Genomic DNA, 27,137 nt, shown 5'->3' on the forward strand with positions numbered 1-27,137 from the left:
AACTTAAGACTCTCTGATCCTCTAATTTTTAGTGCCTCACGAAGTTCAAGGATTTATTGTCAACTCACTGCTTAAACCACCATTCATCAAAAGAAAAACATTCCCTATAGTCTGCATTAGAAATGGAAATAAGAAAGGCAATGTAAAAAGTTGATTTTGTGGTATTAAATAACTCTCTTTTTCTTGTGTTCATGAATTTCTGGTTTGTAACTGTACTTATCCAAAATATTAAAATGACCTTCAGGCCAACCCCTTTACTTAAGAGTGAAGGGGAAGAGAAAATTACTAGACGTTGACCATTACAGAAATTACTTGCAAGGCATTTTTCTCTGATAGCTGCAGTTTCACTCATATTATCATCCTTTTCTGTTGACAAGTTTCCAAGATTTTAATCTTGAATTGGAAATGCTACCCTATCAGAAAGGGCTTATATTGTCAGAAGCGGTGCTGTCGTGGAATGTAGAATCGTATATGAGAGCGCTTGTTGTACTGAAAAATATACCATTGCTAGGAAAGGCATTTAAATGCTTAGTCTGCTTGCTCATAAATCACTTTCAATGTGCTCAAGTTCTTAGACAACATACTGAAAGCTTTCTTATTTCTTATATTATAGCAGTGTCATTTGCATTGCTGAACTTGGGGTTATGTTGGCAATTCCAGATAAACCCTTGCTTGCAAGGTTTATAACTCTGTGATTAAATTTCACCCCGGCTTAGAATTCAAAAGTAAAATTTTTGTGAGTTTTTTTTTAAACCTCAAGTAATATGATATTTTAAGAAGTGGTCAGATTCACAATTTGGGTCTACAAATAGAAGCAAGCGGCCTAACACATACAAAACTAACATGGCTAGGAGGAGACTCAGGCACCTTTATCCAAATTCACAGACTTGCTTAGTTGTTTTAGAAGCACATACTAAAGCATTTCAAATTTTTCTATCTATTAACTTTACTCAAGGTTTGTTTTAGTCAGTTTTTCCCTACTGTGACCAAAAGACCTGACAAGAACAATTTTCAGAAGAGGAAACGTTTATTTGGAGCTCACAGTTTCAGAGGGCTCAGTCCATAGATGGCTGACTCCAGTGCTCTGGACCCATAGTAAGGCACAACATCATGGCAGACAGGCATGAAGAAGGAAAGCAGCTCAGGACATAACAATCAGGAAGCAGAGCTCTGCTCACCAGGGACAAACTATAAACACCAAGTGTATACCCCCAATGCCCACCTCCTTCGGCCATGTCCTACCTGCCTACAGTGTTAATTCCCTATTAAGGAATTAACATGCTGATTAGGTTAAGATTCTTATAACCAATGTTTTACCTCTAAGTCTTCTTTCATTGTCTCACACGTGAAATTTTGGGGGGCACTTCACAACTAAACCATAACAAGATTGCTGCCGTTCTTCCCCACCTCTTTTCTCTTTTCTGTTCTTTCTTTGTTTCTTGTTGTTATCATTGTATGGTTAGCTTTTCTGCTCCCTGTCAGCCAAAATATTGTAAATTCACTTCAATGTCTGTTTCCTCACACGTGCACACACAGTACTCTGGGTTTTGTGCCTTCTTCTACAAAGCCAACCCCAGTATTCCTGTCACCTGCCTACCACCTGAAGTTGTTCTCTGGGAGTGAAACAAGACATCGATTAGCTAAAATCAAAGAGAAAGAGATGTAAGCTAGAGTATTTTGACAGGAGGTATTTGAACCGAGGATGAAATTGAGTCAGAAAGGTGAAACAAGGAAGTGTGGCTGCGAAGTAGCAATTGAAGGAGATTCAGAAGAAAAAGGAAATTATTCACAGTATTTACAGACTTTGAAAGATTGTCCTCAGCTTCTTCTAGACAGAGAATGGAAGCAGCTGGGCTAAGAGCTGGTTGAGGGAAAGTGTTCTCTTAAACCTTTTAGGAGTTTCCCCTGACTCATTCTGCCTTTGTGGGAAAGCTAAATAAAAGATAATACAGATTCACTTGCTTTGAAGAGAAATGAGTTGCTAATGATAAACCTAGTAACTCTTCCGTAGTTGAAGAGAGAAATACATCCTGCTTCAAGGAGAGGCTCCCTCCATAAAGGAGGAAAATGTTGTTGACTCTCTTTGCTGTGTATGGCTCCTACACAAAAGAAGTGTAGCTTTAATCAAATTGGCTTTAATTTTTGCAGCTGAACCCATTATGTCCCATTGTCCTAGAGGATGAGGATACTATATAATTTTATGGGTCATTAAAGATGTCTTATATATAGGAGGATGGGACACAATGGGTCAATGTCAAGGTAAGATTTGAAGAGTAAATAAAGCCTGAAAACACCAGCCTATGGAAAAACTACAGGCAACCCAGGAATTCCAGTGAGTGTGGAGGCCACATGAATGGACCAAGATATTCCATAACTTTAGCCAGGAGAATGGGCAGGTGCAACATTAGAAGACAGTTAAGGAGAAAGAGACACCACCTCATGAAAAGCATCTGCCCCAGCAGTTTAAACAGACCTCTGATATGATTAGATTTACATGTTGGAAAGATCACTTTGGATGTGCTATATACCATTTGAGGTTTGGTGGAGATCTTTAGGGAATTCAGTTAGGAGTCTTATAGAAATCCAGATACATGAGAAATAAAACAGAAGTGAAAAGGATGCATAATTTGAGAGCTATTTAGGGGGAAAAATTGACAGGAACTGATGACTGGATGAGAGATGATGTTATGGTTTAGATATGAGGTGGCCCCCAAAGGTTTAGATGTGAGACAATGCAAGAAGGTTTAGCGGTAAAATGATTGAGTTATGAGAGCATTGATCTAATCAGTGCATTAATCCCCTAACAGGGATTATCTGGGTGGTGACTGTAGAGGCAGGTAACATGTGGGTCTCCCCCACCTCTGTGCCCTGTCCTGAGACACTTTTTTCTACCACACCCTTCTGCTATGATGTTCTGTCTCACCTCAGGTCCCAAAGAATGGAGTTGGCCATGTATGGACTAAAACCTCTGAAACCATGAACTTCAAAATAAACTTCTCCTCCTCCAATTTGTTTTTGTCAAGTTTTTTGGTTACAACAGAAAAAAAAAAAAAAAAAGTTGACTAAAACAGATGGGGTTAAGAGAAAAGAATTAATTAAAGGAAGCTCTAAACTTAAAATGCTAAAATAGCAGGGTTATCAATTAGGGCAAATAGACAAATCAGGTTGCACAGGTGAAGTATGGTACATTTCACAGCATGAGATACCTAAATTGTCAGAAACAAAACTGAAAGAAAACTAAAAATTAGTTATCTGCAATTCATAAAGAAAACATAACAACAGAATGAACACAGGAACTTAACAATCCTGTTGATGTTCATACCCAGATTTTTCTCTTAGATAACTATGCTCCTTTGCACATGTCAGGAAATAGAGTGTGGGTCAAATATATAGGCCATGCCAGTATCTATCACAAGCATAAAAGGGGGTGGGGGGCAGGTGGATCCTTAGAGTTCACAGGGCCTAACTTGGCTTCTGAGAAGCCCAGCAGTCTCCATGAAGGCTACAGGCAATAAGACTGTACCAACCCAAGCAGAAAAAAGAACAAGGGCTGTGCTGTTCCTTTCACATGGCAACCTACTCTTGAGATGCACCCTGGGAAAGGAGGAGTCCCAATACTAACAAGATGTCTTGCTTAGTGACTGGCTGGACAGCAATACCCCTCAACAAAGTAGAGAATACGGGGGAGGTGGAGAAGCAAAACTGAATAGACAGGAGGGCTTTACTTAGAACACTTTGAGGTTGAAGGCTAACCACACAAAGATGCCCATGAGAAAGGAAAATTGCAGAACTGGAGCCCAAGACAGTAGATCGAGTCTGAGAACAAAGGGACATTTCTCTTGCTCATGGTGAGAACCTCACAAAGCATATGCATCATTTTAAAATCTGAGGTTAACAAAATTTCTCTCTTTGTCTTATAAAGACCAATGACATCCCCTGTCTGAGAGAATAAAGAGGTAGTAAAGAGCAGGTTAAAAGTTCCCTTCTGCCACCCTAAGAAACCAAGAAAAAAGGATTCTGTAAAGTATTCTGATATGAGGAGTTTCTATTTCCAGCAGGTTCTCAGACTGGATCCCTCAATGGACTCTTCCATTAAGAACACAGAATGCCAAGTAAAACATAAATTACATGGACCAATGAACCAGCAAAAACTCAAGAAAGTCTAGGGGGCCAGAGGTAAAGTGAGATAGGGAACCCAGATAAGGAGACAACTTTTACTATGGGATAAGATAAACGCAGGAAGATATTCTTTATATTATTATTCTTTATATTCTCACTTTGTAGATATGCATTCATGTTAGTGGATATTTTCAATACTCCCACTCAGTTATCCTCCCTTGCTCTGGTCTGCTCGTACCCTAAGGAGATTTGTCTTCAGGGACTCCATCAAACAAATGGCTGCCTTCCTTATGGCTTCTAAGTTCAGCCACGGCAGCAGTCAGGATGAAGGTCTGAGGCAGCTGGGAGTGAGGTTGGAGTATGTACTCCCCGATCTCTTCTGGCCAGGTAGGCCTGGTTAGCTGAGTTCCTCCATCAAAGAGCGTCACCTGGGTCAGAGCTTAACTTGTACTAGAGTCTACTTCCTCCTCTTCAGGTCTTCATGTGGTGGAGGGTGGGCAATCATTCTGGGACATGGCGGCCCCAAAGAGCTCCACCCCCCCACCCCCCCCACCCCCCCACCCCCCCCACCCCCCCACCCCCGTGCAACCTTCTCTTAACCCTGCTGGCACCTTTACAATAGTCCTTCACTAACTCTCCTTAGCTTCCCTGCTGGGGCATGCCAACAGTTTCCTTTTCAGTTCCTGGCCAGTGTGACTGGGAAATATTTAGTGGAAAAAAATATTTCAGGCAAGAGGAAGGAGAGTGATTAAAAGTGCCAAATACTATGGAGATTGTGTTAGTTTGGGGCTAAAGAAAGAAAGGACCTTGATAGGCAGAGAAGGTTTTTAAATCTTGAGGCGGGGCATTGGCAGCCAAGTCTAGAGGAGAGAGAAAGTGGAGGCACTACAGGTAGAAGTTATTTCAGTAAATCTGACAGTGAACAAAGATCAAAGATGGGCTGGTGCTTTGGAGCTGCACAGTTAGTGTGAGTGTGTGTGTGTGTGTGTGTGAGAGAGAGAGAGAGAGGGGTGGGGAGAGAGAGAGAGAGAGAGAGAGAGAGAGAGAGAGAGAGAGACTGAAAAATGAATTTGTCAAGAAATATTGATGAATGAAGATCCAGATCCAGGATGCAGACAGAGAGAGAATCTGGATGATAGAAGAGTGAAAACTTTCTCTTGCAAGAAAAAGTAGAAAAATAAATACAAACAAACATGGAGTGAGTGGGCCTAGAACTTTCAGACATTTGTTCTTGCTGCTTTTCTTCTGTCATTTTTGAAGAAGGAACAAGTTTTTTGGCTGAAACAAGATTAAGTGAGGGCTGGAGGCTGGAAGAAACTGGTAAATTTTGGAAGAGCTATTATGGGCATCAGAAGAGGTTGATTTGCTTTTAATAAATTTTCTTTTGATATACTACAGCCATTCTACCTTCAATAGGAGGAGTGGAAGAAAGACTACTAGTGTCCTGCCGACATGTTCTCTTAGCTTTCTGGAAGAGGATTTAGATTTCTGTTGGTTTCTATTGTTAGAAAGCCATAGAGGTAACCCAGGCTCTTGTAAATTTGACACAAATTTACAAATATTCATCAAGCATCCCAAGAAGGTAATGCAGCAGAAACAAAAAGCAAGTGAACAAATGAGAGACTGTAGCAAGAGGTGGGGAAACCTAGCAACCAGCAAATGACATTCATCCAAATTCATTCCACGCAGCCTCTGGTGTTTTAATAGGGAAGCAAAGAAAACTAGGTTTGATGAGGCTTGTGGCTTAATAAAACGTCTTTCAGTGTTGAGGAAACAATGTGTGCAGAGTACTTCGTGTTCCTTCATCAAATGCAGACATGGGATTAATGGAAGCGACTCTTCTCTCTCCTCTATGACAATGTGTTTATCACTCTTTGCTTATAACCTGAGATCTGATGAGCACAGTTCCATCTTGTTGCCCTGCCAACCCTCCTCAAGTAGGAGAAGGTTCAGACAGCACTTCGTGTTTGATTGTTGCACTTCTTATGAAGGCTGACCAAAATAGAAAACCTATCCACTCGTGTCAGTGAATGTCCACAGTGTGAACGACTTGGGAAATGAGAATATGACTGTGATATTCAAGCTATCTAAATGACAAGTGATGTGAGCCTCAGAAGTTGTGTTTGATACTTTTTATAAGTAGTATGAAATGTAAAAAATCACACTTCTAATGTGCCCATGGTGTGCCAAATGTACTGCAAAAAAAAATTCCATCTATAAAGGGGAAACGCAGGTAGTGAGCATGCAAAGCTCCTGGTTCTCACTCCTCCTGGCTATACCTACCTGGATAGAGCCACTGATCTTTCACATTGCAGAGTCTACGCTTAAGACTGTGTTTGAGCAAAGGATTTTGCAGCTGGAAATGTGAAAAACATCCTACCAAAGGAACAAGCCATTTAAAAGAATTGTTTGACAAATCCTCCTCTAAACCAAAGAATTGTTTTCCCTGATTGGGCAAGCATTTACTGAGCACCTCCTGTGCGTGAGATTGTCCTTCGCACTGTAACGTGCATTAAGAGGTTAAAGATAAAGGGAAGATGGTGGAGGGGGAATAAATAGAGAGCTAATAAATGGAGATAGTCCTTGAGAAGGGCGAGTGAGCACAAGGAAAGAGGCACAGCTTTAGCTGAAGGAACAGACCCCTTGCTCCCCAGAATAAAATAAAAAGTGCAAATGAATTAGGGGAGAGAAGGTAGCAGCTTGAATGTAATAGTCTATATTTCCTTTATGCATAGTTCTGCTGCATCCATTGCACATTGTCTATTACATACCATGTGCCATCATTATGCCAAAGGATGGACAGAGAGGTGAGTATGGATGGAAAAGAGATACCCTGAGATCCAGAAGGGATCACTTTTGACCTAACTGGACAGAGAAAACTAAGCAGATATGAAATTTTCCCTAAGATTTTGATGACCAGGTTTTCAAAGGCTATACTGGGGAGTTGATTGACATAGGAAATTCTGTTTAATAACATATGGATTGCTTATTTTATAAAATGAGAGAAAACTAATTTCCAAACATGTTGCCTCTTTTAATTTTCACAATCCTGCAAGCTAGACATTGTGTCACCATTATACAAATTAAAAATTACCTCAATGAAGGAAAATAACTTGCACAATGACATATCCTTACTGAAGGGCAGAGTCAGGATTTGAACCCAGGCCTGAGTCCAAAGCCCAAGTGCCAGCCTCAGCACCAGACTACCTCTTCACCTATCCCTCTCAACCCTGCTCACCCTGCCGTGCTTCCCCTGAAACTTTTACAACTCACCTACACATGATCAGCAACCGAAATAGCTTTTTAAGAGTAATTACACACTGCTGGGAGACCTATGTCACAGTAAGAGTTGTGCGCTAAGGAAAGATGTATTTGTGTATTTAAATCAACAGGATTCCATTTATCACAACCAGAGACAGCTAGTTCCTCAACTGAAAAGGCTGCTCTTATGCCCAGTTTTCATGGGGAACCTTCAGGGTAGTCTGAGTCTTGGTCATCTGTGGCACTTTAGCACCTCGCATGGCACCTTGTGCAGAGGAAGAATCCAACCAATGCTAATGGAGATGAAATAAGTGAAAAGTTGAATATTCCCTTTTAGAGGAACATTCCGGTGGAATAAAATGGTGGAAATTGTCCTAGTTAGCAAACTCTCTGTGTTAGCTGCTTCAAATAATAATATGATTCCACAATACTCCTAACTAGTTTTGTTCATTTCTTTCATGAACCTGCTTGTATTTCAAGCCCCAAATCAAGACCCACCCTTTTCACTCCCATTTAACTGATATTTACTTAATTACAATGACCACTTGTGAGATAGTAATGTATTGTCCTCATTTCCTAGCAGTCAAAACAATCTCAGAGGTAGATTGTGATTTCCATTGATTTACCCAGTTAATAAGTGGTGGAGACTAGATTCATTCCAAGATGTCTGATGCAAATCTGAGAACTTCTTATGCAATTCTTTAGAAGAACTAGCTTTTTTCTAAGAGAAGGTTCTGCATCCACAGGACAGCAAGGAAGCTATCTTACTCTTGCCTTTAACTAGGAACATAGAGAGAAGATTCTGTCATCCAGAGAGGCTCTGCAAATGAAACTGGAAGATCCAGGAAACTTGAGAAAATAAAATACCCGGAATTAATTTTCTACAATACATCTATCATTAATCTTTTAAATGGATTTTATAAGAATTTTATTACACATAACTCTAACTGAAATCTAACTCAGATTTACAGAAGCTAAAATTTCCATAAAATATAAAATGTGAATAATTTAAATTACATCCTACTGTACAATAAATATACATCCCAGACAGGAAGAGATCTATAACCTCATTTTCCTCTTGACATCCGCAGAACAGCTTTCCCTGGCAAAAAGTTTGCTGACTCCAGCAATTCAGCTAGAGTCCTAACAAAGCAAAGTATAGTTTTCTTTGGTTAAAATGCGTTTCTTACCAAAAAAGAGTTTAGAGAGCAGAATCCGGAGTCAGGCAATCTGGCTTTGAATATGACATCTGCCACTTAGAACCTGTGTGACCTTGAACAATTTATGAAACCTCTCTGTGTCTCAGTTTTCTCCTTTAGGATTAGGATTAGGATTGTTATGAAGGGCAAACAAAAAAAGGTATATAAATTCATCAGATTATTTCTTGGCACTAGTTAACACATAACATATGCTAGTTATCCTGGTATACATTAACATATCTTCATGTTTCCCAAAGCCTGGGTCAAACTCTTTACCTGCCCTCTGTTTTACTGGGTCAGTGGCAGGTAAGCCTCCATTTAAAGCAATGGCATCCACAGTGACCCTTGGAATTAGAGGCAGAAATTCAGAGGACACTGGTAATCCTAAGTATATCTTTTCAGCTCTCGGAACAAAAGCTGCAGAAAAATCAGAACTGTTTTTAAAGTTACCACAAATCAGTTAATCACTGGGTAATAGGTGCTTTGCATTTATTACATCTAATTCTCTCAACAACTCTGAAATTCAAAATCTAAACATCACAACCAGGGTAACAGTATCTTCAGGGAGCCATGCTGACATTAGGTTTTAGGACCAGATTAGTCTCACTACACAATCCAGGTCACTTCTACCATGTCATCACACTGCATGGGTGAAGGGCCACCCCTTCCCTCTACTGCTCCCTCTCCTACCTTTGAGGTCCCTGCCTATGCTGGAGCCCACTCATTCAGCAGTGTCATGGCTAACCCTCTCACAGGGATCTGGACTTCACCTACCTCCCTTACAACCCATTTAGCTTTCCCATCAATGTTCTAGTCACCCTTCTTCCTTTCTTAAGGAAATAATAAATTTAATTTTGTTAGGGTGTTAACAGACATGAATAACCTAATGTTAACACTCATAGGATAATAAGAACAATAGCTCTTGTATTGAAAATGAGCCAGGTATGTTTCTGATGCTTACCATGTGTGCTATCAGTTCGCATAAAATCACTTCACAAAATGATGAAAATTAAGTTTTCTTAATTTACTAAAAGTCACAGATGTCTGACTGGCAGTTCAGACATTGTTCAGGACTTCCTGACTCCAAACTATAAAGAGCATTTGCTTTTAAATGTTGAGACCTCAGTCAAAACTCAGACAGGTGGACAGGGGAAAGGGTTGTTTGGGAAACAGCATTGATGGGATGATCTGGCCCATGTTTACAGCCCATGTGGTCAGCAATTTAGGCAGTTTTCGAGTTAAGGTTTCAGCATAATATCATTCAAATTTTTAATTTGGTTACTTCTTTCCTGATCTCAACCATTAATTCAAGCACTAGGTTCTCAAAATACACATATTTTTTAAAAATGAGGACATTCCCAAAAACAAAGATAAGAGTCAGACCACTGAGAACTTCAGGGGATTCAAAACATCTCAGGCATGGCACAGTGATGTGTCTCTGGAGTGCTGAGGGGAGAACAGTGGAGGAAGTTGAACGAAGAGTTCTCAGAGAATTTGTAAGATTTTCTTTATTTGCCTACACAGAGAAAATAAGGAAATGGGATTAGTTTTTATAAAACTGCACAGAAAGGGGTTACATTAAAACCAATAAAGTGAACTGTGCCACACCCCTGAGAACACAGTGGTGGTTTGTCATCATCTGTCAGTCAACAAGAGCTATTGTCTGGGCTGAGCTATTGTTCGGGCTCTTTGGATAATTCTTGAAAATATTCTGTTAATGATCCTTAGCGCTTTATTTCTACAAGATGTGGCACCTACTTGGGATAAACCTACAAGGGTATTTTTAATAGGTGACAAATCTTGTATCATAAATTTGGGGATTAATGTAATGGAACAAAAGCAGATGTAAGTTTGCAAAGTCTAGTGATCTGCTTTTCATTCTCCCACCATCTGCAGTAGGAACTCAGGCTTCATTTCCTCATCTGTCCCCATTTCTCAGGGTAGCAGAGAGAATCATAGGGGATGACGTAACTGCAAGTCCTTTGTAAACTCGAAACACTGTCCAAATGTAAGGATTCTATGTCGTTATCATAAGAGATTGCACAGACTCTTCCTAGCTGAGGACTGTCTGTCAGAAGTAGGGAAGAGTGCCTGGGGGGAGGCAAGGGAGGAATAGAGAGTTTTTATTAATTCATTTAGGCTTTGTGCCAATTGAATTCTAACTCTAGACTATTTCCTGTAATTATGATTTAGCCTTGCCAGAAACAAATATAGCTATCAAGTTCAACCACTTGCACCGAGAACAAATTAGTTCATAAAATGTAGTGGATTTTATCTCCAAATTGAAATTTTGGCCTAAGTCAGTGACAGACAGTAAGTCATTTAAGTTTTTCTCAGTAGAGCAATTTTGGTTAGCTGACGTTTTCAAGGGGGAAAGTAGCCATTAAGAGGAAGGTAAAGTAATTAGGAGAAAAATATATTTCTGTGGAGTATCCTAACAAGAGTCTATTTATGACATTAAGATTTATATCTGTTTTTAAAGGCTATAATTCTATGGTCTTTGAGCCCAGTAGTTCCAACAACTTTAATTTGGGTTAAGAATCATTGGGCTTTTTTAGCCATCCATTTTTATTCTTCGGTTTAGAGCAGCGACCTAGGATTCTCCATTTTTATTAAGAATCTTAAGTGCTTTTGATGCAGGGGGACTTCGAATCATGCTGGCCATCACAGTTTTGCAAACCCAAACTAGGCTCCTGCCCAGATAAAGACGAAGCTGGTAAAGAAATGAGAGAAACAAGCCTCTGGGTTTCCTAGTGAATGGGGAGAGCTACTCCTTACCTTCAGGGTACTGTCAAATTTAGCAAAAGTCAGGTTTTATGATTAATATACATCCAGTTTTCCAGGTATTTCAATATTTTAAGAGATGCCAAATCCTGATTTGTGTATATGTGTGTAAAATGCCCTGATTATTAAAATGTACCTCAACATTTAAATGTTATGTGAATTAAACACCCTGCTTGGAGGCTACATTTAACCAGTGAGAAGTGACTTTGATACCTCCATTCTAAGGTAGGATTCCTTGCAAGTCATAGTGTATGGGCCTTAGTCATCAGTGAATGAATGAATGAATGAATGATATGCGAACTCTTCAAGATGGCTGATCTTTTCATACTTCTCTCCTAACATGTGACCTAATTAAAAGTGATCAACCCTTTGTTTTCAGTGGAGGGAACTGTCCCAAAAGACAACTGTGCACTTGCTCATTGTGGACACGTCCTTTCCTCAACAGTAACATTTTATTTTGTTTCAGGTGCTGTTGTCTACCTATCTTTCATGGTGCAGCTCATTGCATTTTTAAAAGATGCTTTTTCCAGGAGCTAATTGAGCTTTATCTATGTGAGTGAGCTAGAATCTGTCACTGACAGCCTGCAGAAGGCCATTTCTTCAATTGCTTGAAAGAACTAAAGAGTCAGACATGACAAACTGCAGCTCGGAATACCTGGCAGCAAGCCCATTAGTGCTGCCGTGCCAAGATGCACTAATAAATTACTTAGAGAACACAGACTCACTTTATTTCCGTCATGAAACTCACCACCCTAAAACCAAAGGAAAAGACTTGATTTTTTTTTTTCCTATCATAGTTTGTCAGGGACTTTTGGAAACAGAATGCATTATTTATTTTTTACAAACCATAATTGCTGGCAAACCCACTGTAGTCTATGAAAACAGCTTTCCTTTGTTTCCTCTATGATTTCTAGAGAAACAAACCTTAGGCTTTCTTTATCCTCCTTTCTCTCTGCCAAGAAGCAACTCTTAACATAGTAGCAACGATAGCAAATAAAAAAATCAAACTGTGCATTTCTTTCCAATCCTGTTTATAAACTGGATCCTATTGCCATAGCCTCCTTGGTAACCTAAGAGGCAATTGACTTTTTCCTAAGGGGTGAGCAAGAGTATTCCATTTTATCAGAATGTCCTTATCAGTCATTGATTTAAGGGATTAAGAGTAAGATTGTGAAAGGTGTCTGCCAGTATTCTAGGGATTTGCTCTATTTAGCTTGGATCAAATCCTTCCATAGGCAGAGCAGGTCAGAGAGTGTTCTAGGTCTTACATTGATAAGTTCTTCTCAAATATCCTCAAACAATTTCTGAATTGATTCTTCCTGCTTTTCTCATCCAGAGTCCAATTCTCCTTTCTGATTAATAGACCAGGACTACATCACAGATTGGGTATTTTGTATGATCTTTGCTGTGGATGCAGCATACTTGAATACCATACCTGAATCACTGCTGCCTGTGGAAGGAAATTCTCTGTTGGCCAGTCTGGAGATGAAGGAGGAGCCTTTAGAGGAATGACTTGAAGTGGGGAAGAGCCGGTTCCCCAAATGAAAAGTAGATTGCCATTGCCAGATGATAGTAAACCAACGGTGATCAATTTAAGTCCACTAAATCAGTCTTGAGGTCCAAATATGAATATGATTTTCAGACACTCTGAAGTCCAACCTAAAGTAGAACTTTTTGCAAATGTATTTAAGTAATGGAAGACGTATAATTATACAGATTTCCAAGAGTTCCTTGGCATAAGGAAGATACTCATTTGGAGCTAAGGCTTCTTATAACAATTGCAAACACAGCCTCAGTATTATTTGCTCACATTCTGAAAATATTAGCAAACTGACAGAGATGGCGGGCAGTGGGAAGACTTACACAGGAAGCTCAGTTTAAGCATCTTCTCCAGTTCATTCATCACTATTCATTCGATATTGTCCCCCAAGAAAATCACCTTGACAACGAAAGAAGCAGCTGTTCAGCTGACAGCCTGAATCACAGGGACAGGAGGTAAAGACACCACAGGAGGTCCAGAGCTCATCCACTCACTGGTCCAGCAGCCCCACCCCCATAGCATCATGGAATTGGTATCCACAATCCAGAACCAGGCTATGCTACAGTTTTCATTAGCAAGCCCCACCTCTGTGTCCTGAGCTGCCTGGGATTGGGGCTGGGAAGAAAAGAAAGGAAATGAGTAAACATTATTCTCATTCTTTTTAACAGACTCAAAGTTCAGAATACATGCCCTTTTTCATATATTTCCATCATGTACAAGTCTTTTCAGATTACTTTTGCTGAGACTTTCAGGGAGAGATCAACCTACTCCCTAGGCAAGGTTGTTCCTATATATTTCCAATAAAATAGAGACTTTCACTCCTTGCCACCTGAGTCGTCTTCTCCTTCATTTGATGTCCCTCCCCTAGAAAATGTTACTTTACGGTGCTGAATAAGTGGACAACCTAGATTCCATATGTTCCCCGGTCATCACAGTGCTCACAGCTTCTCCTATCATCATCCATTATCAATTTTTTTTCTAAATGACTTCCTCTAGGTATTATGATTCTCCCTTAACTATATCTTTCTGGTTGATCTGGTGATTACTTTAAGCAAACACTTACTGTGTACCTTCTTTGCATGAGACCCATGCTGGGTATTGAGAATAAACAATTAATTGTTCAATTCAACCAACTTGTAAATGCCAAGCACATTTTCAATATTCTGGGGATCTCTGTACAGTCTAACAGACAAGATAAGCAAACCAAAAGATGTGCATGAGAGAGTGGAAAGTAAAGCTACATTCAGCACTCACTCCTGTGCAGCGTGTTTGGGAGGAAGAAAATGAATGCAGGATCTGAGCCCACCCAGAGACAGCCTTGGAGAACAAGCATATTTATTCACTTTGGCTGAGCCAAATCCCTATGCTAGCCATTTTCTAAGTATCTGTTTAGCATGGAATAGATCCTTTTATACTGGGATAATCTCTGGAGGGAGCTTGCTCTTGTTCTAAGAAATCTGATAAACTCAGTCCGGCCTCATGCCCACCAGCCCTTTCATCCACAGCAATTTCTGTCCTGTGCCAAGCTTTGATCCTTAGGGTCTCTCTTTCCTATCATTCTCCAGGATGAAAATGTGAACAAAACACTTAGAAAATAAAATAAAATTGCTTAGGTTGTGTTCATAAAATTAGTTGAAATAAAATGTGAAAAATATTAAAACCTCATTGCATCTGTCTCTTTGTGTAGGATTCCTAGCTTATAGAAAATTTGCTCCCCTTACCTTGAGTTTTATGCCATATAATTGTGGTTTACTACAACAGTTGAAATAGAGGATGGTGCAAATGTCAACCTGTTGTAAATTTCTTATGGTTTCCCTTCCTCGTAAAGACTGAGTCATCAAGATGGAGCTCAATGTTAGTCATTCTTGTTCAAAGTCTACACAGTTCAGGAACCTCAAAGCTACAGTAGGGAACAAGTTTTTGCAAATTACATCCTGATTATTTGGCAGTAAACCTGAAAGTCCATAGCGTGTCATACCTGGCATTGTGTTGTGGCACATTTTAGGATCTTGTGCTGGTTAAATACAAAAATTCATCAATCCATGGGTGAATGAGCCTGTCCCACCACCATCTATCCCACACGCCAGCTCCATTTGCAATTTACCTGTTACTCTGTACATTTTTTGCTGTAAATAAGTTTGATCAAAGCAATTTTATTAGGTAATAATTTTAGAAAAATGGCTCCCCAGTGTCTCAGAATATCCTTATAAGTATTAAGAATCTAGCAGGGCATAGTGGCGTGTGCCTATAACCCCAGCAGCTTGAGAGACTGAGGCAGGAGGATTGTGAATTCAAAGCCAGCCTCAGCAACTTAGTGAGCCCCAAGCTTTATTTAGTGTCTCTAAATAAAATACAAAATAGGGCTAGGGATGTGGCTCAGTGGTTGAGTGCCCCTGAGTTCAATCCCAGGTTAAAAAAAAAAAAACTACTCCATTGCATTATCTACCTTATTTTCTTTCTCCTGTCATGGCTAAAGTGACTATCACCAAGACATACCATAATTGTTTATTATATATTGAATGCAGCTTCAACTATGAATAGTTCCATATGATACACATAAAACACTAAGAAAATCTATAGAAATTATCTGCCTATGTTTTCCATTTTATTTTTCCATTTCCCAAGGCTTACTGATTCACATCCATATATTTCTGTTTGAGAGTATCATATGACAGGATATATAACATATAACTTTTCACATAAGGTGATATTTGGGAGTCTAACCTCTACTTTCTCAGGACTCCTATAACCCTTCTGTAAGGCATGTGTTGTTGCAGTGAATTTTAGTTCTCTGACCTAAATAGGGTATCCTCTGCCAACTGGAACTTGATGATATGTTTATATTTAAGCAACACTGTGATAAATTTGCTGAAAAGAATATAGGCTCTGAAGCAGAGAGATATAGTTCATAGTCATGGGCTATCTTCTTATGACCTATGTGGTCTCAGACCAATGAAGGAACTCTTCATAGATTTAGTTTCCTCTACTGCAAAATGTGAACTGCAGTGAGTTGAATGTTGGCCCTAAAAAGATATGTGATTGTTCTGTTCTCTTTATCTGAAACAGATCTCCTTATGATCTCCTACTGAATGTCTACTGTTTCCTCCAGTTCATTTCACATGGCCATCAACACATTCCCCAAATACTCATGAAGAACAAAATGGTCCCCCCTTTAGACTGCTTACTGCTGATGATCATTTTTTGCCATGCATCATACCTCACTCTGTGGTTTAGTAATCTAGATGTCAGTCTGTCTTCCTAGCTTCTCTGTAGGTCCCTGTGGGCAGGGACTATATCTTTCTATAATTTCTTCAGAACACAGAAGAGGTTCCAAAGATGTCAGCTTATGAGTTGAAGTGCATCTCACTATTCCTTGCACATTTCTTCAGCCTAAGCTGCCATTGCATAATGAACAGTCAGTAATCAGATGGCAAGAATTCATTGAATGCTCACTCAGTTCCAGGTAAGGAACTACAACCTGAGAATACAGACCTGAGCATCACTCTTTTTTCTCACTCGGCAGAAAGAAGTCTAGTGATTATTGGATGAGGTGGTGCCTGTATCAATATGTGAGTCTAGAAGAATTTACAAGACAGAGAGAGAAAAGGTGCACTAGCTTTGTGGTACTCAAAGTGTGGGTCACACAGCAGCAGCAGCAGCATCTGTGAGCTTGTTAGAACTGCCGAATATCCAGCCTCACTGTAGACCTACTGGATCAGCTTGGTAGTACAGTACCTGGGCCCTGGCACGCACTTTAAGATGTTGCCTATTATTACTACAATACATTAGCTGGATTTTCAATAATGCAGAGGTGTGTTTCAGAGAGAAAAGAGGAAAATTATTCCTGCCCATGGGAAATGCATAAGCACAATCAGGGAGATAGAAGAAAGAAGGAAGTGTAACTGGGGTTAGATAAGGTATTTTCAGTAGTTATAGTGGATGGAGGGTGGCCAGCGGGAAATTATGGAGCAATCTTTGGGGCGATTTGACAAAATGTCTTGAATGACTTTCTGAGAACCTTCCTTTCTACTTGAGAATAACAGAGATATGAATACAAAGGAGCAACATGATAATGCTCATTTATTAGGAAATATTGAAGGGGAAATAAGATGAAAAGAGCGTGGAAGTAAAGTGAACTCTCAAGAGAAAGTTCTATTGTGTTGCTATGGTCTTGATAAGAGATAATGGTTACATTAAAAATGAAAGAGGATTATGGTCATATCTCTGCTTTAGAACTCCTAGTCTCCAGTGAGCAATTAGTTAACAGGATGACTGTGAGTTTCCTGTCTACGTTGGCAAGAAGGATAGTGCTAAGCTGTGCACAGTGACACACACTAGTAGTCCCAGCTACTCTGGAAGCTGAGCCAGGAGGATGTCTTCAGCTCAAGAGTTCAAGACCAGCCTGGGTAACATAACAAGAGCCAATCTCAAACAAAATAAGACAACAACAAAGAAGAATGGCTGAGAAACATTAATAGAAACAACAGAAAACAAAGTAACAGATTGCAACACAGACATCTCTTTCTCTGAGGAGAAGTGCAAAACTAGGTAATCCAGGGATGATGCAATGTTCCAGGGGTCTGGGACCAAAGCTCCTTTTGTCTTGTTGATCTTCCAGATGGAAGGTCACCACAGGGTCCAAGCTGCTGCACCAGCTGTAGCTCTATCTGCCATCTCCTCATTCCAGTGGTCAGGAAGAAAGAAACAGATGAAGAAGAAAGAGTGCTCCCAACGACTGCCATTTAAAGAGGGTTTCCAGCATTTGTCACATAACACTGTCACTTACATCTTACTGGACAGAATAAACGCGGAGGTTGGAAACCTGGAAATTGTTTTGAGAGACTATTTTCCCGGTTCATAGAGATTCCATTAATATTTTAGAAGGAGACAGTGCATTGTGGGAAATAAATAACACTTTCTGCCACAACCAAACAAGCAATAGGGCAAGGGAAGCAAGGTTAGTTCAGTGAAAAATAAATGCTGAGAATAAAGTAGGTATGGGAAAATTCTGTGAGAATTACCCAGGAGGCAGTTGGAGATGCCTCTAGAGTTTAGGGGAGAGGTGACAAGATAGAGTAAGGAAGTTTACATTTCTTTTCTACTGCTACCAGTTGTCCTAAAATAAGACTTTGTGGCTCTGAAAGTAGCCTATTCATTCAATTCATGGAGAAATTTTTGACACGATAATAAAACCCAACAGAAATTATAGTATGCTTGTCAAAAACAGAGTAATTCACAAGGTTTACAGGTAAGAACCTTCTCCCAGAGTTGCTCAATAGCTCGGCTACTGATGCCTATGGGCAGGGTATATTTTTCCTCTGTCAGTTTTGGAGACATTTCTTCATTTTGCTTCATGGATTTCAAGGCTTATGAACATTGAAACCCCTCATATCACCTCTTTAAAACATACTGTATATCCCAGTGCTTATATTGTGTCAAGAATAACATTAATTTTTATGATTCTAAAGCTACAGGATTTATTAGAGTCAGAGCCTTCCAAGCTTCCAAAGGACTTGAGAAACATGGGTAGTCCCAGTCCTGCCCCAGGCTTTGACACCCCCAAAACAAAGATTAATATGGTGCTGGAGCTGACCTAAGGGACTACTCATTGGGACTACTCACTTTACTTTTGCGAGTACAGGGACTTTTAATTCTTTGAGTTAAGGGTTTAGGGACCTAAAGATAACTCTATATACTATTTGCAGGAAGGAAAATAAATGGGCCTGCAGATTGATCAGCCACACTATAAAAGAAGCACTGGCAACTTGAGGAGGTCATATGATGAAGAAGATAAAAATTAAGTGCATGTGGGATGGTTTGAGGAATCATGAAAAGAGGTAAGCATAGCAGGATATAGATAATAGAAGCAAGGGCAAGAAATGTACTCACCTATAAAATGGGAACAAAAGAAAGAAGTTGCAAGGACAAGAGACAGGCTTTCCTATCAAAATTCTAATGACATTTCTCACAGAAACAGAGAAGAATATCCCAAAATTTGTAAGAAACCACTTAAGACCTAAAATAGTCAAAGCAATCTTGAGAAAAAAGGACAAAGTTAGAGGAATTAAACTATCTGACTTCAAAATACACTACAAAGCAAAACATCAAGGTGCTGGCATAGAAACAAGGCCAATGGAATAGACTAGAAAGCCCAGAAATAAATCCATGTCTTTACAGACAACCAATTTTTTATAAAGATACCAAAAATACATAATGGGGAAGAACAATCTTTTCAATAAATGGTGTTGGGAAAACTGAATAGCCATATGCCGAAGAATGAAATTAGACCCTTATCTCACACCATATACAAAAATCAACTTACATTTATTAAAGAACTAAAAATGATCCCAAACTATAAATCTACTAGAAGAAAACATAGCAGAGAATTTCTACATTGGTCTGCGGGATGATATTTTGGATAAGACTCCCTAAGCACAGGCAACAAAAGCAGAAACAGACAAACAGGATTGCATCAAACCAAAACACTTCTACACAGCAAGGGAAACAATAAATGGAGTGAAAAGGTAACCTGCAGAATTGGAGACAATATTGAAAAATATTAATTTGATAAAGATTAATATCCAAAATATACAAGTAACTCAAACAAATCAATAGCAAGAAAACAAATGATCCTATCTGAAAAATGGGCAAAGAAACTGAGTAGATATTTATCAAAAAGATATACAAAAGGACAACAGGTATACAAAAATGTTCAACATCAACAATCTTTATGGAAATGCAAATTAAAACCACAATGAGGTATAACCTCCCACCTGTTAGAATGGATATTATCAAAAAGATGAAAGATACAAGTGTCGGCAAGGATATGGAGAAAAGGGAACACTTGAACATTATTGGTATGGTATATATCTATCTTAACTTTCCATCACTGTGACAAAATATCTGAAAAAAATAACTTAAAGGAGAAAAGATTAATTTTGACTCACAGTTTCAGAGGTTTAAGTCCATGATCAGCTGACTCCATTGTTTCTCGCCCTTGGGGAAGGCAGTACATCTTGGCAGAAGAGTTTGATGGAGGAAAATTATTTGCCTTAGGGCAGCCAGGAAGCAGGGAGTGTGCAAGGAAGAGACCAGAGGCAAAATATACCCTTCCAGAGCATGCTCCTAGTGACCCCACTTCTTTCAACCAGGTCCCACCTCCTACAGTTTCCACCACCTCCCAATAATGCCATCAAATTATGAATCTATCAATGGATTAATCCACTGAGGAGAATAGAGCCTTCAAGAGCCAGATTCAAACCCTAACAATATCCAAAAGCAATGAAATCAGTATATCAAAGAGATAACTACATGCTGTTCTTTGCAGTGTTATCCACAATAACCAAGACATAAAATCCACATAAGGGTCTACCAGTAGAGGCATGGATAAAGAAAATGCAATGCACGTACACAACAAAATACTATTAGGGATAAAAAGAAGAAAGAAATTCCCTTGTTAGTAACAACATGGATGGGCCTGGAGGACATTATGTTTAGTGAAATAATCAGGACATGGAAAGACAAATACTGTACCTTATTTATAGGTTAGGAATACAAAAACATTGATCTCATCAGAATAGAATGGTGGTTAATAATGGCTAGTGTGTAGGTGGGAGTTTGGAGGACATATTGGTCAAAGGGAAGAAAATTCTGGTTTGATAAGAGGACTAAGCTGAAGACATGGCAGGTATAACATGGTAGTTATAGTTAATTGAAATATATTCTTGAAAAAATGCTAATCATAGATCTTACATTTTCTCAGCACAAAACATGATATCTATGCGAGGGCAATAAAGATTTTAATTATATAGATTTAGTCATTTGGCAATGTATATATGCTTTAGAATATCATGATGCACACAATAAATTTTTATCATTTTATTTGTAAATTTTTTTAAAATAAGCATTTTTGCTCTTTATACTGAGGATTGCTTTAGCTATTCTGGGTTTCTTATTCTTCCAGATGAATTTCATAATTGCTTGCTCTATTTCTGTAAGGTACATCATTGGGATATTAATTGGAATGGCATTGAATCTGTATAGCACTTTTGGTAGTATGGCCATTTTGACAATATTAATTCTTCCTATCCATGAACATGGGAGATCTCTTCCATTTTTCCAAGGTTTTCTTTTAATTTCTTTCTTTAGTTGTTCTGCAGTTCTCATTGTAGAGGTCTTTCACTCTTTTGTGAGTTGATTCCCGAGTATTTTATTTTTTTTCTATGCTATTGTGAATGGGGTAGTTTTCCTAATTTCTCTTTCTGAAGATTCATCACTTACGTATAAAAATGCATTGGATTTATGAGCTAAAATAAGCATTTTAAAAAATAAAATAAGGCTGCTTTCTATCACTGAAAGATAACCTACTGAAAATTTTTTTTAATAGAGTAGGAAAAGAAGAAGTCATTCCTGGTGAAGCAAAGACTACCTCTATCAATCAATGTCCCATTTAACAATAAAACAAAAGCTTTTCCATTCAAATAAGAGATAATGCTTATTGTTACTGTTAACTATAAATACTAAAAATTTTAAAGTACCAATAAAAATAAGATGCATTATCACTACAAAGCTGAGAAAAAGTTATTATTTGTATATGATGTGATTTGTATTTTTAGCTAAAAATTCCAAGCAAATGACCTAAAAAGCTATTTAACCTAACGTTCAGTCAGGAGATCTTGAAAATCAACATCTGTATCAGACAGGGATTTTGCTGTCCTTCTGTTGAGGCAGCACAGGCCTCCTGATAGCTCATAACACAGCCATCAGGAAGGGAAAGGAGATAGCCTCCAAGGTCACACAGAATACAAAACCCTGTCCCCCCTCACAAATAAATTCCAAGACCTCCATTAAAGAGAACTGAAAGTTTTCTGAGAAGCATTAAAGAATATTGAAATAAATATAATCATTCCATTTACTCATTTATTCACCAAAATATTGTTATAATTATAGATTGATTGATCAATTTATAAACAATAAGCAAATAAATAAATCTATAAGTACCAGAACTAGAATAGGCTGTTCAAAGACAGTAAGAGTAACATTTATAGCAATGCTTAAAGTATGAGAAGGAGCCAGTCATCCAAAGAGCCAGGAAAGCAGTATTGAAAGAAAGAAATAACAGGTGCAGAGGTGAGTTCAAAAAGAGCTAGAATAGTTTCAAACAGAAAAGAGAACAATTTCATTGGAGATCAGTGGTCAAAAAGGATAAAAAAAGAAAGATGAAACTGGAGTAAGTGAATGTGGACTTGAAGATCCTATTAAACAACTTGGATTTTAGTTGAGGTGAATGGGAAGTTCACTTGATGAATAATAAAATAACTATATTGTCAGATTTGAAGTTTTTAAAAATGCTTTGGCTATTGTATTAGGCTGTTTTTGTTTCTCTAACAAAATACCTGAGGAAGGCTAACTTTATAAAGAAAGAAATTTATTTAACTCACAGTTTGGAGGATGAAAGTCCAAGATTGGGCATCTGCATCAATTTGGCCTCTGGTAGATGACATCATAGCAGATCTAGGTGCTGGAACAAGAGATCATATTGACAAACAGGAAGCCAGAGGGTGATTTAGGGCTCAGAATCACTCTTACAACAATTTGCTCTTATGCGCTCCCTCCTGAAGCACCTCTCATGAGATTCCACCTTTTAAAGATATCATCACCTCTGGGGGATACATTGAAACCATAACCAAACCCTAGCAGTTGCCAGGTAAATGATGGGCTGGAGAGAGAAGATGGGAGATATTTAGGGGCAGTATTGACATAGCACAGGAGAGAAAGTCTCATGGCCCTGAACTGGTGTGCTAGCAACGGAGATAGAAGAGGAAAGGCTCAATTAAATATCAGCAAATAGAATGAAAAGGAATTCTTAGGCAGGATATGTACAAGGTTAAAGAAGTGGGAAAGTCAGGGAAGGTTTCCCAGTTTCTGGCTTGAGCAACACAGGTAGTAGCTAAGAATGCACGAGGAAGGACTTAGGTGGAAGGAACTTGAGTTCAGTTGTGAGCACAGTAAATTTAGGAAGGTCATGAGGAATCTAAGAGGAACTGTCAAGAGTCAGTCAGGTATAAGAGTTGAACTCCAAGGAGAGGTTTAAGCTGAAGATATAAATGGAGCTGTCAGTATGTCAGTGGTTTAAGCCAGGGAAAGAATGCAGTCACCCAAGATCGTGGTTCCAAATTGAGTCACAGTATTTGTTCATATCTGTTGAAGCACACCTACCTACAATTTAGTACTTTTTTCTAGAAATCAATTAAAATTTTAGCTTACCTACCAACTTTAATCTCTTCCAAAGCACTACATTTCTGTGAATTTCCTATTTAATATGTTCTTATATTATAGCTTAACATACTATGAAATAAATATATAACTATTGAAAGAAAAAAAAAGTTTGCCTATGTACCATCTAAAGTCAACCTCAATTTCACCAGGGGAATATATGTCATCTTTCAGGAAATACAGACCAAAGAAGTAGAAACATGGAGAATATAAGAGTCCCTAGGATTGAACAGGCATACTTGAATGTTAGGAATTTTGGAGAAGGAAGACAAACCTGAAAAAAGTCTGCAAAAACTGAGCAACCAGAGAAAAAGGAGATACACTAGATGATTGGGGGTATAGTAGGTATTATAATGCACTCCCAGGAGCCCCTTTCAGGATTGAACAGTTCAGTTACCCTGCCCAGAAAACTGCTGTCAGATGGAGAAAGCCAACTCACCCAGGGTCCCACTGATTCTCAGTAGGCAGCCACATCTAAAGACTGTCCAGGAGCTCTAAAGATCCCGTCCCCTCAGGACAACTCTGAAGGGTCTGTTCAGTCAATAGAGTAGCCACTAACCCCATGCGCTCATCATGCACTTTAAATGTAGTTAATACAAATTGAGAAAGGCTCCAAATATAAAATATTTCATTTAAAATTTCCATGTGAAAAAATATGCAAACTTGTACATTAACAATTTTACATTGATTATATTGAAATAATATTTTCTCTAAACTTGAAAAAATATAACATATTCTTAAATTAATTTCACTTTTCTTTTCTAATGTGGCTACCCCAAAATTCAAAATTACATATGTGACTTGCATTTGACGATAATATTTTTGTTGGACAGGACAGACATGAGATCTTCAAGCCAGGAAGTGACATTATTAATTTTGCATCTTTAGAAAATCTCTCTGTCTTCAGTATTTCCTCTCCCAATCTCCCATCTATGTGTACGCTGTGTTCTCAATCATTGCTTCCTTCTCCCTGCCCTCCTAACCTCCCCATGCAACATTCCACCCACCTCCTGTCACATTTTCCTTGGACAAAAAGTTCTTGCCCTAATACTTAACAGGCCATTTGGATTTGGTGGGGGTGAGGGAGCTGTTTAATTGTAAAATGTAAGATCTCATTCCTTCAGGGAAGAAAGGAAGCATGGGGATGCTCAAAAGCAGATGTACAATGTAGCACATTTTATCACCTCGAATTCTGTATGCCACTTCCCTATCCTAAAGACCATCTCTGTGCAACCATCTTTCATGTCACAGAGTAGCTCCCTGGCCCCAGACTGCCTCAGTACCTACTTCTCTTCATCAGCAGAAGTGGCTCTCGCCTATTCCTACTAACAGGAGTCCTGGAGAAGGACGTCTGTGGTGTCCATGGAAAAGTCTCTTCATCAGCTTTATTCATCCTCAGTAGTTAGATTCACGATTTTGAAGATCTGCTCTTTTCCAGTTCTAGCCATAAATTTTCACTATAAGAACAAGCTTTAAGGGAACTTTGGGGGCTTGAACATATGTTGGCAGTAGTCACAGAAGTTCAAAATAAACATCGGGTCTTAAGAACATGAGGTAAGATTTAGTTCTTCTTGAGAAACTGCAGTGACTGATTCATAGAACCACATGTGGTAATTGCTGCTGAATCTGAATCTGCACTGCCTTCAAGGGCCCATCGCTATCAAAAGTTATGCTCATTACTAAAGGGCTGGGGGCTGCAGGAAAGAGCTCACAGAGGGGGTCCTTCAAATCCAGGCAAGAGACCAGAATGCTATTTTGAATTAGGGGGTAGCAAATTTAAAAGACTACAGGAGCCAGTGGGAAAGTAAATGAAAGAAGTAGGCCAATCATGAGAATGTGACAGCACATACCACGTGTTGTAAATGAGGCTGCTGCAATTCAATTCCATGAATCATACTTTTCCTAAAAAAAAAAAAAAAAAAAAATGAGGTAGTGTATGATTGACAAATAAAAGTTTGTATTTAGTCAAGCTCTTAGTACCTGTGGGAGATTGTTTCCAGGAACACCCTACTCCCAGCAGATACCCAAATCTGGATGATCAATCCCTTATAGAAAAAATGGCAGGTATTTGCATCTAACATACACACATCCTCTCTAAATCATCTCTAGATTACTTATCTTGCTGAATACAATTGAAAAGAGTGTTATGCTGCATTGTTTGGGGAATAATGACAAGACTGTTAGCTATATTTCCATACAGATACAATTTCTTTCCAGTTATTTTTATCCACAGTTGATTGAATCAAGAATGCGACAGAACCCAGAAGATATGCGGGGCCAACTGTACTTAGGTATACATAGTGATTTCTCTATGCACACATTGTAAAATTATTACCAAAATCAAGCTAATTTAACATATGCATCAATCCACAAGATTACCATTGATGTGTATGTGGTAAGAACATTTGAGATCTGTTTCCTTAACAAATTTCAGGTATACATTGCTTTATTATAACTATAATTGTTCAGGCTAGACCTGACTCTCCAGAAAGTTCTTACCATTTCACCAATATCTCTCCTTTTTCTCCATCTTCCAGTTCCCTAGTAATCATTTATTTTTGTTAGTCTAGAGAAGTTAGATACAGAGCAAACCAAATATATAGATTGTAGTGAAATTGCTCTCTATTAAAGTTATCAACTAATGCCCAAATACACATACACCACTACTACTACTACTACTACTACTACTACTACTAATAATAATAATAATAATATAATACTGCTACTACACAGATCAACAGATCTCAGCTATTGGCTCTTATCTGGGGCAAACCCATTCTTTGCACACCTAGGAACAAGCAGATTGTGGGGCTTCACTGTAGTCAGTAGTTTCAAACCAGTGATCTATAAATCTATGGCTGCTGTTATACATTTATCCCTGTGATGTTGGAAAGAATTACCATTAAAAAATGTTGGCATCAGTTTAACTTTCGATATTAGAATTAAAAAGTTAAAAGTTAAGACAAGGCTGTTAGTAAGAGCCAAGAGGACTTCAAGCAGAAAAGCAAAAGCAGATCACTAGTAAACAAAGGTGACAGAAATTGTCTGGTAGTAAACAAGTAATGTACAGCACAGATGAAGAAATTAACTTGTAAACATGTTTTTGCTGACCAAGTAAGATTGGCATTTATTTTTATGTGAATGGTTACCTCTATTGAGATCAACATGCCAGGGCTAGCTAATTTGCACATGACATAAAAGACCAAAAGTCTCACAAAAGAGAGCCAGTTATCTCCTCTACAGTTCACCAAAAGGCCTCCTCTGATGGAATTGCTCTATCTCTCCCCAGCTTTGTGCACCAAAACTAAAACTCCTGCATCTAAGCTGTTTGGATAGATGGCAGGGCCCCGGCAACACTGCAGCAACCCGGAAACTTCAGAACAGCGTGAACTGATCCTCCAAGACTTCTGTTTTGCTTTTGCCTCCAGCTCCGTTCAAGGATATATGCACAGTGATGATCTCTGGCCACAATTATTATTTGTTATTTAATATTACTCTGATTTATTACCTATTAATTCCCTTTCGATAGATATTTAAAATGGGTTCTAACCAGCTTAACAAACTCGCAATTGCTATGAATTTAATCATTATCAGTTTTGGAGGTAATCAAATCAATAAAGAATGATCCACCCTTACCAGATGACAGTGTACCCCCAGCATACTGGAAGCTAGAGATCTGAAAAACAAGGAAACAATTCCTCTCTAGAAGAACTTACAAGCTGCTGGCAGGGTATCCTTTTTGAGCAATGGAGAAGAAAGAAAGAGGAGAGAGAGATGGAGACCTTTTCATCTTCCACATCATTCTTACCCCTTTTTAACATTCCTCCAATCAGACCACTCTATGATCTGGTGTTAGTTACATGTTTGTAATTTTCAAGCCTTGAAACCAAAACGATAGTTAATTTAGCATCTGACTCCCTATCATGTCTGGGAGGTTCATATTCCATAAGGATACAAGA

The 27,137-nt window shown here is 38.7% G+C and overlaps 1 long non-coding RNA gene across 1 annotated transcript in view; it reads right to left on the reverse strand.

The window, feature by feature from the left end:
• The window catches only part of LOC306645079, a 62,878-nt gene extending 40,453 nt beyond the window's left edge, over positions 1-22,425 (reverse strand). The window contains exon 1 of the long non-coding RNA XR_013759535.1: positions 22,344-22,425. This is a non-coding gene — a long non-coding RNA (uncharacterized lncRNA). The remainder of the gene's footprint in view (positions 1-22,343) is intronic.
• Positions 22,426-27,137: the final 4,712 nt, after the last annotated feature.

Source organism: Sciurus vulgaris (genome assembly GCF_902686455.1).
Source record: "Sciurus vulgaris genome assembly, chromosome: 15".
Taxonomy (NCBI): Eukaryota; Metazoa; Chordata; class Mammalia; order Rodentia; family Sciuridae; genus Sciurus; species Sciurus vulgaris.